This window comes from Gopherus flavomarginatus, chromosome 3 (assembly GCF_025201925.1).
Source record: "Gopherus flavomarginatus isolate rGopFla2 chromosome 3, rGopFla2.mat.asm, whole genome shotgun sequence".
NCBI classification, from domain to species: domain Eukaryota; kingdom Metazoa; phylum Chordata; order Testudines; family Testudinidae; genus Gopherus; species Gopherus flavomarginatus.
Window position 1 is genome coordinate 93,172,418 of NC_066619.1, and position 14,200 is coordinate 93,186,617.

The 14,200-nt window shown below is 42.8% G+C and overlaps 1 protein-coding gene across 4 annotated transcripts in view; it reads right to left on the reverse strand.

Moving 5' to 3' along the window:
• The window catches only part of JAK2 (Janus kinase 2), a 148,361-nt gene that overhangs the window by 94,977 nt on the left and 39,184 nt on the right, over positions 1 to 14,200 (reverse strand). The window contains exon 1 of one of the 4 annotated variants that reach the window (XM_050944266.1): positions 6,703 to 6,772. The exons of the other annotated variants lie outside the window; for them this stretch is intronic. The gene's annotated coding sequence lies outside the window, so the exon portion shown is untranslated. Of the gene's footprint in view, positions 1 to 6,702; positions 6,773 to 14,200 lie in introns of those variants that run through there. 4 annotated transcript variants of the gene reach the window in all.

Below are 14,200 nucleotides of genomic sequence, written 5' to 3' on the forward strand. Positions count from 1 at the left end.
AAGGAAATGGAGCCATAGACCATGGAAGCCCGACAGGCTGTTAAGGAGCCAGGTGGGTGAGCTGGCAGAAAAAGAATGTAAGCTCTTTAGGGCAGGCAGTCTTTTCTTCTGGGTTAGTACAGTGTCTAGCACAGGGATGAGCACACTACAGACTGCAGGCCGGATCCATCAGGGCTTTGGATCTGGCCCACAGGATTGCCACCCCCGTGGCGCCATGAGCCCCGCGCCGCTCCCGGAAGTGGCCAAACCACATCCCTACAGCCCCAGTAGGGGGAGGAATGAGGTGCGCCAGAGGGCTCCATGCGCTGCCCTTGCCTACAGGCACCAGCCCCCGCAGCTCCCATTGGCTGGGAGACGAGGTAGCTGCAGGCGACGACAGCACACAGAGCCCTCTGTCCCCCCCCCTCGGGGGCTGCAGGGACTTGGTGCCAGGCGCTTCCAGGAGTGGCACGGGGACAGGGCAGGCAGACAGACAGCCTGTCTTAGCCCCGCTGCGCACTGCTGCCACCTTAGAGCCGCTCCAGGTAAGCAGCACTGGGCTGGAGCCTGCACCCCAAACCCTCATGCACCCTGCACCCAAACCCCCTGCCACACACCAACCCCCTGCTCTGAGCCCCCTGCCACACCCTGCACACCTCCTGCACCGAGCCCCCTCCCACACTCTGCACCCCCTCCTGCACCCCAACCCCCTATCCTGAGCCCTCTTGTACACCCTGCACCTCTCCTGCGCCCCAACCCCTTGCCCTGAGCCCCTTCCTGCACACTGCACCCCCACCCCCTACCCCAGCCCTACATTCATGGCCCTGCATGCAATTTCACCACCCAGATATGGCTCTTGGGCCAAAAAGTTTGCCCCTCTGGTCTAGCACAAAGGGTCCATGTCCATGACCAGTGCTCTTAGGCACTTACCAATCAATCAGTAATAATAAATAGCATACACAGAGCATTTAATTTAATTTTACTTTAGTCCCTTGATGATATTTTCTGTATTCTTTCTTTTCTGACGTATTATACACTGATCAGATGGAATTTATCAGCACATAGATTAGGAAAAATCCCATCACACAAACTAACCCTGTTTCTAGGAAAGAGATGTTCTAGCTAACACCAATCAACCAGAAAAAAGCTGATATTAAACTATGGAAAGAAAGGACCATGAAGAAAGTTCTCCTCAGCTACTAGGGTTAACAGGTGTCTGGTTTTCGACTGGAACACTGGTCAGAAAGGGACTCTTGTCTCCGGTCAGCACTGCTGACTGGGCCGTTAAAAGTCCAGCTGGTGGCGCAGCAGGGCAGGAAGGTTCCATGCCCAACTTCACAGGGCTCCCAAGAAGCATCTGAAGTGTCCGGCTCCTAGGTGAAGGGGAAGCCAGGGGGGCTCCATGCGCTGCCCTCACCTACAGGCATCGCCCCAAGTGCCAGCTCCACAGCTCCCATTGGCTGGGAACCATGGCCAATGGGAGCTGAGGAAACAGCGCCAGCCCCTGCGCCTGCAGGCGGGGACAGTACACAGAGCTGGAGGGACATGTTGCCACTTCCCGGGAGCGGCCTAACGTCAGGGCCACCCAGAACCGGCACTCCAAACTCCCTCCCACACCCCAAACCTCTGCCCTAGCCTAGAGCCCCCTCCCACACCCTGAACCCCTCATTTCTGGCCCCAGCCCAGAGCCCGCACCACCAGCCCAGAGCCCATACCCCAATCCCCCGCCTCAGCCTAGAGCTCCCGCCAACACTCTAAACTCTTCGGCCCCACCCCCCAGCCCCTTCCTGCATTCCAAACCTCTCCTCGGCCTCATCCCAGAGCCCGCCCCCCATTCCCCTTGCCCCAGCCTGGTGAAAATGAGTGAGTGAGCAAGGGTGGGGGACAGCAGGTGACGAAGGGATGGAATGAGCGGGGGCAGGGCCTCAGGGAAGAGGTGGGGCAGGGGATGGAGCAAAGGTGTTCTGTTTTTTGCAACTAAAATGTTGGCAACTATATCAGGTACTCGGCTGATGTGTAGGTAACCTGCAACACTTCTAAGTATTAAATCCATTCAAGACCTGTTTTCTAGCTTCCTTAAAATTGTTTTGTTTTAAATCCAGCAACTGAAAACCATCCAAGATGTTTTAGGATTCTGGGTATACTGGGAAGCCACTGATTTACTGATGACACATAGTAAAGGGCAGCATTCACAGTAGATGTATCTCCTGCTGCAACTCATCTAAAAAGTAGGTAAATGCACAAGCAGGTAGCTGGAGTTCTTATTACATATGAAACTTTAAATGCACCTAATGTTCTGTTACAGTTTCATACTCTTCTGAGGGCTGCACTCTTGGGAAATCCCTGCAGCAGAGTCTGTATGAAACTACAGATATCCTATTTTATAGCAGCTCAATTTGCACAATATTTTATCTGCTCTGGTACTGGTCTCTAGAAGCACTGATCATTGAGAGTATTAGTGAGATAAATTGAGTGCTCTTTCGGATATATCAGAGCTTTAAAAAATAAAAAATCTTCAACTTCAAAGACTGTTTATAAACATATTATAACAATACTTCCTGCATATAAGGAAATAAACTGATTTTAGGTTGAATAATCTCAGACACCAAAGGCCTCTGAGGTTATTAACTGAGCACAGTGAACAAACAAAAGAACTAGAAGTTGTCAAAAATCCCAATTATTTTAATGTTTATGTTAAGTTTAGGTGACTATTTTTCCAATATAAAACAAAATTTTTGTTTAACCAAGCCCCAAAAAATGTAAAGAAAATTTTTCAAATTTGTTTCTCATTAGAAAAAAACAGCAATTTTTATTAAAATGAAAATTTACACTGAAAAAAAATATTTAGTCCAAAATATTTCAACCAGCTCTACAGGGGGGAGACACTCAAATTATTATACTAACATGCTAAATTAAATATTTAAAATGTAAAGGAAAAGAAACCACCACCACATGCGCTGTCAAGTAGCTCAGATATAGTGAAGGATTGTAAAGTGGATTTGTCTATTTATCTCATGTGAATGGGAAGCTGACCCCGCTACATTAGTGGCGTCTGCAGAATTTAAGCTTTCATATTAATAAATTTGTTTCCTAGCCCTATGGTCACGGAGACAGACTTCCAAAAGTGAACCAAGGATAGGCACTGCAGTCCTTCCTCCCACTCCCACCTTCACCTCCACCCCCAGCTCTGCCACTGCTCAGAACTTGGCCAAGCAGCAGTATGATATTTAAAAGACATGGGTCAGTTTCACGGCAGTTGCTAAGAACCCTGTGGGCTGCAGGAATGTGTTATGAACTGAGTACGTTTCACACTGCAGTTTGTGAAATTTATGTGCTAGCATGATGGAATTATTCACAAGGGAAGAGGATCCAAAAATCAGAGACTGGTGGGAAAGACTAGTGGAGACCTGCCTCTGCCTTACAGAATCTAAGAGGTTCTGAGGATGAGGGAGCTTAAAGAGACCCTCCTCGCTGAAAGTAGCCTGTAAGAGATAGAAAAAGTGGAGAATATAATATACCCATTCTTTCTACATTGGTCAGAAATCTATAAGCGTAAGAGACCTTCAGAAATGTTCCCTCTCCCTTCCAGCTGCTAGAGTGGAGTGGAACAGAGCGTTGACTTTGTAAAAGACACCTAATAGCCAGATGACTATACAAAATATGGAACCCTCAAGCAGGGTCCATTGACTATACCCTGGTAGAAATCCCAACATTCTCCTCCGTCACTGCAGCTGGAGGGATTAACGCTGAACCTGGCTGTTTCTTATCTTTCAGATCTACCTGTGGATAAGAGGTTTAGTGCTCCATTTAACAGGTGGCCAGTAAATTTTTCAAGACCTGTATATACTGTTTTGAAGTCAAATCCTTTCTGGCCTTGCTTTACCTGTTCTATCAGCTCTTTTTCTCTCCTGATTTCTCTCTCCCCTGATTACCTCCTCTTTTCCCTACTATTTAATTTCCCTATCCTTGCGACTTCCTTCTTTATGGGTCAGCAAAGCCACTGTCTCTAGAATGACCGTCATATTTGTAAAAAGCAACAAAGAGTCCTGTGGCACCTTATAGACTAAGAGATGTATTGGAGCATAATTTTTGTGGATGAATACCCGCTTCGTCAGACACAGACGCATGTCTGCCTCTGACGAAGTGGGCATTGAGCCACAAAAGCTTATGCTCCAATACATCTCTTAGTCTATAAGGTGCCACAGGACTCTTTGTTGCTTTTTACAGATCCAGACTAACATGGCTACCCCTCTGATACTTGTCATATTTGTGTTTACCTGGGGTTTCAAAATTAATTTGGAGGATGGATCTAGGATTCTCCCAATGTAAACCTAGAGGGTAAAGAGTTATTCTGTATACAAGAATCTGCTGGCCTACACGACGATAGGAGGGTTTGGGGGGAGGAGTGGGAAGGAAGGAATGAAAGACATGAGTCAAAAATGGTATAACAGTGTTTAAAACATTTCTCCCATATCTTATAAACTCCAGTCTCCTTTGCTTTTTGGTATTATTCCCTTCTTGTTATGACACTGCTAAGCCTACCAGCTTCAACCAATAAAAGCAAGTGAGTGAGAAGCTGAGGCGGTATGAGGAGCTTACTGCTGGCAAACTGGAAATTCTAAGGAAAAAAAAAAAGCCAGTCAGAGCTCAAGGATTACAGTAGCCAGGGTGGAGAGATTTTCATGGTACAGATATTATGACATAATCATATAGGTCCAGATTGTGAGCTGTTCTTACAGCATTTGGGGCCCTTAGGGTATGTCTAGACAGCATTTTGAAGCAATAAACTTGGGCTTGTAGGACTCAGGTTAGTGGTCCAAAAATAGCTGGGCAGACTCCTTCTGAAGTTGAAGCTTGGGCTCTAAGGCTCAAGAAGGGAGTGGGGTTCAGAGCCCAAGCTGCAACTTCAAACTGCTGACTACACGGGTATTTTTAGAGCACTACCGTAACCCCTGCTAGTTCAAGTCTGTCAACCCAGACTTGGAAGTTTGCTCCAAAATGCTCTGTGGACATAATTTCTACAACTAGTGTAAGGATAAAATGGTTAAGATTACCCTTCCCTATCAAACTACTACATCTCTATCTTTGGAGCTTTTATAATTATTACTTTGCAAATTGGCCACTTTGCCATGTTGGGTTAATCTGAACAAAGAATACACAATCTCAATGAAAATCCTAAATCTTCCAGATCACAGTCCTGGGGGTCTCCTTTTCTAGAGAGATGTGAGGGAGGAGGTGCTGAACACACGTTTTTTATGTAAGGCTTTCATTTATTTATTGATTGATTTTTGTTTGCTTCCTTGTTTGTTTGTAAAGTTTGTTATCTGCCCCAATCTGCAAAAAAGGGAAAGGCAAATGTAATGTTGCAGAATACGCTATGAACTTGGATAAAACATGCTTGTCATCTTGTTGCTATTCTCTAACTTTATTTGTGAAAAGTCTGGAAAAAAACTGACAAAGTACTGTCCTGGCACAAACCATAAAAAAATGGGAGAACTTCTGGACAAATGCTGCACACTACACTTTTCGGAAGTGAAATACACTTCAAAAGCATAACCAGAAGACTATCCACACATTTCTTTACGGGTTGTTTCATAGTCAGAAGAGAACCTGGAAGTAGGCACTTGCACCAAATTAGCCCTATGCGGAAATTACTGTCAGAAAGTAAACAAGATAACCTAAAGTCACAGTGAATCAGCAATCTGCATACTACAACCAGAAGTTGTATTACTATGATGGTCTCTGCTGTGGCATCTCTAAAGATGCTTAGTCTCAGCTATACCATAGTTACAACTTTGAGCATCACTATTCAGTTAATTGCTTCAACTTGGAAACAACATATCAATATCGTGTAAAAAGTCAAGTTATGATTCTGATCCTCAAAGTGGTTTTTAATACTTTTAAATTTACATAAATGGTTCAAAGTTTTATGGTGCAAAAGCAACTAGTTTATTAAAATAATTTATCTAATTGCAATAATCCAAAACACTAATATTTTCAAAATAATGCTTTCATTCCAACTTTGAATCTTCTCCGTTTTTAGAAAATCTAATCCTATAGAATTCTGTCTGGATAAAATTTTGTACAATGGTATTATTTGCATTGTGGTAGCACCTAGAAACAGCCCCCCATCCCCAACCCCATGAGTGCCAGGCACTGAAACAAACAACAAAAAGACAATCCCTGTTTCTAAAGGTTTATAATCAACCGCCCCAATCCTGCAAAGATTTACACACTGTGGATAGTCCTGTTGACTTCAAAGGAGCTACAATTTAAATGGTGTATTGTGTGTATGTGTAAATCTTTGCAGGATCAGGGCCCAAATATTCGACAAGAAACAATAAGCGGATACAACAAACTGATCAAGAGAGGCAAGACAGGGAAACCGTGAAACTATCATGTTTAATATAATAAGCCATTGTCGGAGGATACCACAAGTATGTACATGTTTTAAATAAAGATCTACTCACACATCCCTCAAAGAAAATTGCCCAGAAAAATGAAAATCTGCCACAAAGATTTAAAATAAGGGGTCAATTACACTGTATATTATATTGCACTTTCTGTTACTACAATTGAATTCTTCTGTCAACACATGTTAAAAAGGAAGTGAGAACTTCAAAAATCATGTTTTTAAAGTCATAATTTACTGAACAATACAAAACAATAATTTTGACAGGCTATCTGTATAATTCAGAGGAATGTATTTGCCTGATAATTTACTTCACGCTTCCTTTGCCATCAGTGGCCTGCAAGTTCTCGACTGGTTCCATATCTGACATGCCAGACAGCTACATTAAAGATACAGCAAGACATGCACTGCCGAGATCACTTTATCTCTACAAACAGAGCTCAGCAGAAAAATGGAAACCTACAAAAACAAGCCAAGGCTTTGAAAGCAAACCAAGCGTTGTAGTAAAAAGCGTGCTGCTGGTATACTCTTATTTCATCATAAACTAAAATTAGAGAGACCGTTTCATTAACTCAAAAAAAATACTACGTTCAGTTAAAAACATTTTTTTAAAAGAGCATTTTCATGGAAACATTACCTTATTGGGACAATAATTCAACTATTTATGGTTAATGTACAAAAAGCAAAAAAAAATTGTTAATACAAAACTGTTTTATGTTTGAGGTGCATCACAAGCTCACCCAATATATTTGCAATTTTAAAATGTCTTCTATTTTGAGAGAGAATACTTGTACAGGTGTATTCCCTATTTTAAGTATGGAAGATCTCTCCCAGATCTGTAGAATCTTTCAAAACATTGAAAACCTATGAAGTGCAGCCAGTATAACTTGAGGAGTTGTCCTTGTAATTCAGAAATAACAGCACTGAAGGTAAACTGTTTTCAGGGGTTTTACTATTGAGTCCTAAAACAGATGACAAAGGAGATCTCTGGCCACCTAACATTAATTTTTAATAAATCTTGGCATACCTGAGAAATGCTAATATTCAAAAAGGGCAAGTGGAATGACCCAGGTAACTATAAGCCAGTTAGCCTGACATCAATCATGGGCAAAATAATGGAAAAGCTGATACGGGACTCACTTAATAAAGAATTAAAGGATAATAAAGGGCTATTTAATCTAGCAGAAAAAAGGCATAAAAAGAACCAAGGCTAGAAGCTGACGCCAGACAAATACAAAGAAGATATAAGGCACGATTTTTTAACAATATTTAAACATTAGAACAAAGTACCAAGGAAGGTGGTGGATTTCCCATCTCATGATGTCTTCAGGTTCAGACTGGCTGCCTTTCTGGAAGGTATTCTTTAGTCAAACAAGTTAATAGCACTGTATTGAGCCTAACTGAGCAAGAACATGATATACAGGTGGTCAGACTAGATGATCTAATGGTCCCCTCTGGCCTTAAAAATCTATGAATCAATAGATTGTACTGTTATCATCAATTATTTTACTTACTAACAAGAAATGTATTATGATGAAGAGGTGAGAATCTTTGTACTGGGGTGTATTTTTTATAATCAGTGATAAATACATAGTTATGCAATGGTAAATATACCATTGTTCAGTGGAGTTCCTTTTACTTCTAAAACAAAGGAAGTTAAATACATAAATCCCATTAAAGAAGTTCAGATAGTGGTACCAATAGTTGCTTTAAGTCAAAACAACATTTTTAGAGCATTGTTACAAAAAAAAAAAAAAGAGAAACCCAAAAACAAAAAAACAAAAAACAAAAAAAACCTTTTTTAAAAGTTAGGAAATTAGAAAGTCATTAAAAAACCTTCAAAAGTCAGAAAGGCCTGAAATAGTTAGCTAAGATTGCAACACTAACTTTATCTCTGCCTCCTAAATCCTAATCACCAGTTTCCATCTAGTTCCACTATCTTTCTGCTAGAGAAAATATTGCATACGAACCCACCCACTAATCTGAACTTAGATGAAAGTCCTTCCCCCAGCCCCTGGCTTAGATAAAAAACCCATGTCATCGTCTCGCATTCTTTCCTCATAATATAGTCCAAAGAAAACCCTTCCTTCACAATCCAGCACCTTGTTATGGCTGGACATCCCAACTCTACCTCCTTCACCCTCCCAAAACTGAGAAGACATCACCAAAAGATTAACTTTTTCCATATCAACCCTGAATTTAAGGACCATAAGCCTCTTACGCAATATACAGAGTATATTTATTTATATTTTTAGCTCAATCTGATCAAACTTTAACAATTTCTATTAAAAAACTCTTAACATAGGTTGTAGTATAAAAGTTCTTGGGAAAATGTATACTTTAGTATAAAACTCCCTCATTTAGATGGGGAAAAAATATCTGCGACCCACGTGTGAACTGAACAAATTTACACAAGCATATATGGATCAGTGAGCCAGAGCTGGAGAGTAGCAAGAAGTGAGGCTAGTAGAGTCCAACCCATCAGCAAACAGAGATTAGCAGGCCTGGGAAGTACATGGAAGAATCATCAGCTTCCTGTGAACCTCACAAGAGCCAACTGCAGAATTTATAAACTCCACAGACTCTTCAGAAGTTCCTTCAGGATACGTCTACACTGTGGGATTATTCCGATTTTACATAAACCGGTTTTGTAAAACAGATTGTTTGAAGTCGAGTGCATGCAGCCACACTAAGCACATTAATTCGGTGGTGTGCATCCATGGTCCGAGGCTAGCGTCGATTTCTGGAGAGTTGCACTGTGGGTAGCTATTCCGTCGCTATCCCATAGTTCCCGCAGTCTCCCCCACCCCTTGGGATTCTGGGTTGAGATCCCAGTGCCTGATGGGGCAAAAATCATTGTTGCAGGTGGTTCTGGGTAAATGTTGTCAGTCATTCCTTCCTCCGGGAAAGCAACGGCAGACAATCATTTCGAGCCCTTTTTCCCTGGATTGCCCTGGAAGACGCCATAGCACAGCAACCATGGAGCCCGTTCAGATTTTTTTTTTACTGTCACCGTATGTGTACTGGATGCCGCTGACAGAGGCGATACTGTAGCGCTACACAGCAGCATTCATTTGCCTTTGCATGACAGCAGAGATGGTTATCTGTTGTTCTGTACCGTCTGCTGCTGTCATGGGTGCCCCTGGCTGAGGTCGGCTGGGGGCGCAAAGACAAAAATGGGAATGACTCCCCGAGTCAATTCCTTCTTTATGGTATCTAAAAATAGAGTCAGTCCTGCTTAGAGTATGGGGCAAGTGTACTAGAGAACCAGTGTACCAGAGAACCAGAGAGCACAGCCACTCCGTGTCAGATCCCGCAGAAATGATGAGCTGCATGCCATTCTAGGGGGTGTCCCTGCAACAACCCCACCCATTGCTTCCCTCCTCCCCAAACCTTCCTGGGCTACCGTGGCAGTGTCCACCCCATTTGTGTCATGAAGTAATAAAGAATGCAGGAACAAGAAACACTGACTTGTTACTGAGATAAAATGAGGGGGAGGCAGCCTCCAGCTGCTATGATAGTCCAGGCAGGACATTAAGCAGTGTAGGGGAGAGGAGCCCGGCATCCCGCTGCTATGATAGTCCAGGCAGTACAGAATCTTTTCTTTACACAAGAAAGGAAGGGGGCTGATGGAGCTCAGCCCCCAGTTGCAATGATGAGGACGGTTACCAGCCGTTCTGTACCATCTACTGGGAATGACCAGGAATCATTCCTATTTTACCCAGGCGCTCCCGGCCGGCCTCACCTGAGGCCCGCCAGGAGCACTCACAGGCTCATGACGAGGACGGCTATCAGTCCTTCTGCACTGTACCGTCTGCCACCAGGGAGGGGTGGAAAGAGGATGCTACTGTTTACCGCTGCAGCACCGTGTCCATCAGCAGCATGCAGTGTACATAGGGTGACATATAAAAAAGTCAAGAAACGATTTTTTTCCCCTTTTCTATCACCGAGTGGGAGGGGAGGTAAATTGACAATACAGACCCTGAACCACCCCAGACAATGTGTTTGACCCTACAGGCATTGGGAGCTCAGCCAAGAATGCAAATGATTTTCGGACACTGTGGGATAGCTGGAGTCCTCGGTACCCCCCTCCCTCCCTCCATGAGCGTCCATTTGATTCTTTGGCTTTCCGTTACGCATGTCACACAGCACTGTGCTGTGGACTCTGTATCATAGCCTGGAGATTTTTTTCAAATGCTTTGGCATTTCGTCTTCTGTAACGGAGCTCTGATAGAACAGATTTGTCTCCGCATACAGCGATCATATCCAGTATCTTCCCGTACGGTCCATGCTGGAGCTTTTTGGATTTGGGACTGCATCACCACCCGTGCTGATCAATGTTTTTTGTTTTTTTGAGCTTCACGCTGGGCAAACAGGAAATGAAATTCAGAAGTTCGCGGGGCTTTTCCTGTCTACCTGGCCAGTGCATCCGAGTTCAGATTGCTGTCCAGAGTAGGCACAGTGGAGCACTGTGGGATACCGCTCGGAGGCCAATATGGTCGATTTGCAGCCACACTAACCCTAATCCGATATGGTAATACCGATTTTAGCGCTACTCCTCTCGTCGGGGAGGAGTACAGAAACCTATTTAAAGAGTCCTTTATATTGATATAAAGGGCCTCATTGTGTGGACAGGTACGGCGTTAAATCGGTTTAAAAGCGTAGTGTAGACCAGGCCTCAGTTTCAGTAAATCTTATAGACTCAGCCAGAGTCCCAGTCCCATCCAGAAAAAATTAGCTCCACAATCATGGTGCCTTTTCCTGATCCTGTTGATTTCATTATATTACGAGGGGGGAGGGGGCTCAAAGATTCCATGATAGCATTGGAGAGTACTTTTACAATGGCAATACTGCTCAAGTCTCTGACCTGTTCTTCAGAGAAGCCAGAAGTAGCTGGCAAGGAGGAGGAGGGAAAAAAAAACTCCAGACTTCAAGAATCTGATCCTAGGCAAAGAAAAGGAGTCAAACAGAATGAAAATTCTACATTGATTATCTGCTACATGACTAATTGACAGAAAGAGAAAACCAATAAAACAGTGCTGAATTCCCCTTTAAAGTGGATTAGCAATTATTAAAGTAAAAGAGATGCAATTACATTATGAGCCAAAATTTCAGAAACTTGTATAAAAGTTGCACACAAAAATATGGATTTACTGGCGGCCTCAAACTGTTCACTGCCTGCAAAACAGCTAGTTACATACGTATACAAATGTTTGCACATGTATTTTCATATTTTGGGTGAAATCTTGGTCCTACTTAAGTCAATGGCAATTTTGTCACTGACTAATACAGCCAGGATTTTACCTTCTGTCTGCTCACTTTGGGCTCCTGTTTTTGAAGAGCTAACCCTGTATACAGGCTATCACATACCACAGATAAATAAAAGGTGCTTAGATGTATTAACTGTCTATTCTAGTCAGTAGATTGAAACTAACTAAAATCCCAAACAGGTACTGATACTGTGTCGTAGGACTGTTTTGGACTGGCCTTTTTATTTTTAATATTTTTTCCCCAGTGTCTGCTGCACTTGCAGTCACACTTGCTGGTATAAGATCTTTAATGGGATTTTTTTTTTTTTAATTGGCTCATAGAAAGCACTTTGACCGCTGGTGCAAGCAAGGAGCCATCCATCCACCTCCAGATCCAAACCAAACATCCCGATATTTTGTCTGCTAATGACTGGATAATTGACATTGATTTTGTTAAAGAAATGCAAGGCCGGAGCTCAGTTACATTCCCTCCCACAGCCAGGCAAACAAATGAAAAATGTGTTATATAGGACAAAAGAATTAGGATGCTATTCTCTACAAGGCTTACAGAGTTTTCACCCACCCATGCACATGCATAATAAATATTTTTTAAAAACTGTTCTGCACTTCATTTCCTAGGTCTTACAGTGATTTACAGAGATATTACCTCAGTTTGCAGAGAGAGAAACTAAGGCACTTGGAGCTTAAATCACTTACTTACAGGCAGGAGGCAGCATGGCATAGGAGCCTCTCCTCTGGCTCTATATCCCTGGAGAATCCCTGTTTCTCTGGAATGATCCTCCTATGGCTAGAAAATCAGGCTCCAAGACCAGACTTTTTCAGCAGTATGGTACAGAGGTACTGCACCACAGCAGAAGATCTGTCCTGTTTTATCTTGTGCTGCGTATCTATACTTAAATGTGGGATTATGCTGAGGAGGTTGGTGATGCCCGTGAGAAAGAACATAAAGGCGTAAGTAACAGACGAAAGAACAAAAGACACTCCCTTCAGACAGACAAAGGAAAATGGGAGACAGAAGAAAGAGGATGAGATAAAAGACATCAGCAGTGGTCTTAAAATTTGTAACCTACATTGTTCCTCCGAAAGCAGTTGATACTCTAAAAGAAAACATTGCAGCTCGATCTAGGATTTTGCAGCACCGTTGCCCTGGGAAGCAACTACTTGCAGAGGCTACAGAATTCCACCGCTCTCTGGTGTGCAAACCTTTGAAGAGAGACCACCTCTTACAAATGACCACTTTTGCTAACTCCCATGAATGGTCACTCTTGGCAGGTTTTACTGTATTTTCTACACAGGCAATGGAATTGTCAGGGTTGGGACTGAAAATTCTCTAGATCTGAACAATGTTTTTTAATGAACCAAGAGACTTCAATATAAAAGTCTCCCCAAGCACTGGACTATAGGCAGCCCCACACTACAAGAGAAAATACACTTTCATTTTTCATTCCCATAGCTTCTCAAACCACACCCATCTGACAACAAACTGGTGGGGGACGGGCAAACCTGTTATAATACATTATGTAACCCTGACATTGGGCCCCAAAAGTGGGGAATGAAACAAGCAGGGGATAAAAAGAGAACAGTGCACAGGAACAGTTAGCCTAGGGATCATCCACAGTGAAATGGCATGTGGTGCCTCTGAGGCAGCAAAAATAAAGTCAATAAAGTTTATTTTTATGGGAAGAAAACAGAGAAGGGAAAAACAATAGGAGCTTTAGGGGCTCCCACTGTTGGAAGGAAAAGAGGAGATCTGAAGAAAGCTGCAAGCCCTGATTCAGTAAAGTACTTAAGCAACTTCTTAAAAACTTTAAGCAGGTGCTTAAAACCCACTGACTTCAGGGAGATTTAAGCACATGCTTAAATGTTCTGCTGAATCAATTGATGTCCAAGTTAACTAGCTTCTCCAAATAAAGTCTAGTCTCTCACTTTAAAATTGATATTTTTGCATATTGTACCAAATTAAAATGATGAATTCCTACAGTCTTCAGTGTTGTTGAGAACTGGGGACATATTGTGCAAGTACATAGTGCTACAGAACTTTTGGACTTTGGTTAATGAAAATGTCACCTGAATTACAGGCCAACAAGTTGTGTTGAAAGGAACTTTAAAGGTTAATGTCTATGGTGATGATCCCCTCCAGCAATATAAGTAATGCTAATCCCAATCCTTCTAGCTGGGTACTTGGTGATCTGCCAGCCTCACACAGAGCCAAGAAATGGGGAAAGTAGTTAATTTTACCATTTGGAATGCACAAGGGTGCCCAACCCTGAAAACAATTATGGGCATCTGGCTATTTCCTGAGTCCACACAGAAAATAACAGATAGTGTTATTTGGGTATGGACCACCAGGTTACATGGGGAAATTTCATAGCTGAATTGCGAGCAGGTCCAGCACTTCTTTGGGAGCCCTTGGAGAGTCTGTGCATGCAGACACCTGATCTGATGAACCACCTCATGTATCTTGCTAGGAGTGACAAATTCCCTGTGTTTTTACCCAAAACTCTCTCAGAGGCAGCCAGAAGCTTGACTTCAACTATGG